We start from the raw sequence: 1170 nt of genomic DNA on the forward strand, positions 1-1170 counted from the left end.
CGGCCCCTCGGGTGGCCACCGACGTACTAATTCCTCCTATATATGCCTACGTACCCCGAAAACATCTAGGAGCGCCACGAAACACAATTTCCACCGCCGTAACCTTCTGTATCCGCGAGATCCCATCTTGGAGCCTTCACCGGTGTTCTGCCGGAGGGGGAATCGACCATGCAGGGCTTCTACATCAACATCCTTGCCCCTCCGATGAGTTGTGAGTAGTTTACCACAGACCTACGGGTCCATAGTTATTAGCTAGATGGCTTCTTCTCTCTTTTTGGATCTCAATATAATGTTCTACCCCTCTCTTGTGGAGATCTATTCGGTGTAAACTCTTTTTGCAGTGTGTTTGTCGAGATCCGATGAATTGTGGGTTTATGATCAAGTTTATCTATGAATAATATTTGAATCTTCTCTAAATTCTTTTATGTATGATTGAGTTATCTTTGCAAGTCTCTTCGAATTATCAGTTTGGTTTGGCCTACTAGATTGATCTTTATTGCCATGGGAGAAGTGCTTAGCTTTGGGTTCAATCTTGTGGTGTCCTTACCCAGTGTCAGAAAGGGTTGCAAGGCACGTATTGTATTGTTGCCATCGAGGATAACAAGATGGGGTTTATATCATATTGCTTGAGTATATCCCTCTACATCATGTCATCTTGCTTAATGCGTTACTCTGTTCTTATGAACTTAATACTCTAGATGCGGGAAGGAGTCGGTCGATGTGTGGAGTAATAGTAGTAGATGCAGGCAGGAGTCGGTCTACTTGTTATGGATGTGATGCCTATATACATGATCATGCCTAGATAATCTCATAACTATGCGCTTTTCTATCAATTGCTCGATAGTAATTTTTTCACCCACCGTAATACTTATGCTATCTTGAGAGAAGCCGCTAGTGAACCCTATGCCCCCCGGGTCTATCTCTTATCATATTTGCTTTCAATCTACCTTTATTTGCATCTTTACTTTTTGCATCTATATTATAAAATACCAAAAATATATTTATCTTATCTTACTATCTTTATTAGATCTCACTTTCGCAAGTGGCCATGAAGGGATTGACAACCCCTTTATTGCGTTGGTTGTGAGTTCTCAGTTTGTTTGTGTAGGTGCGTGGGACTTTTGAGGAGCCTCCTACTGGATTGATACCTTGGTTCTCAAAAACTGAGGG

The sequence above is a fragment of the Triticum dicoccoides genome, chromosome 2B (assembly GCF_002162155.2).
Source record: "Triticum dicoccoides isolate Atlit2015 ecotype Zavitan chromosome 2B, WEW_v2.0, whole genome shotgun sequence".
In the NCBI taxonomy this organism is placed as follows: Eukaryota; Viridiplantae; Streptophyta; class Magnoliopsida; order Poales; family Poaceae; genus Triticum; species Triticum dicoccoides.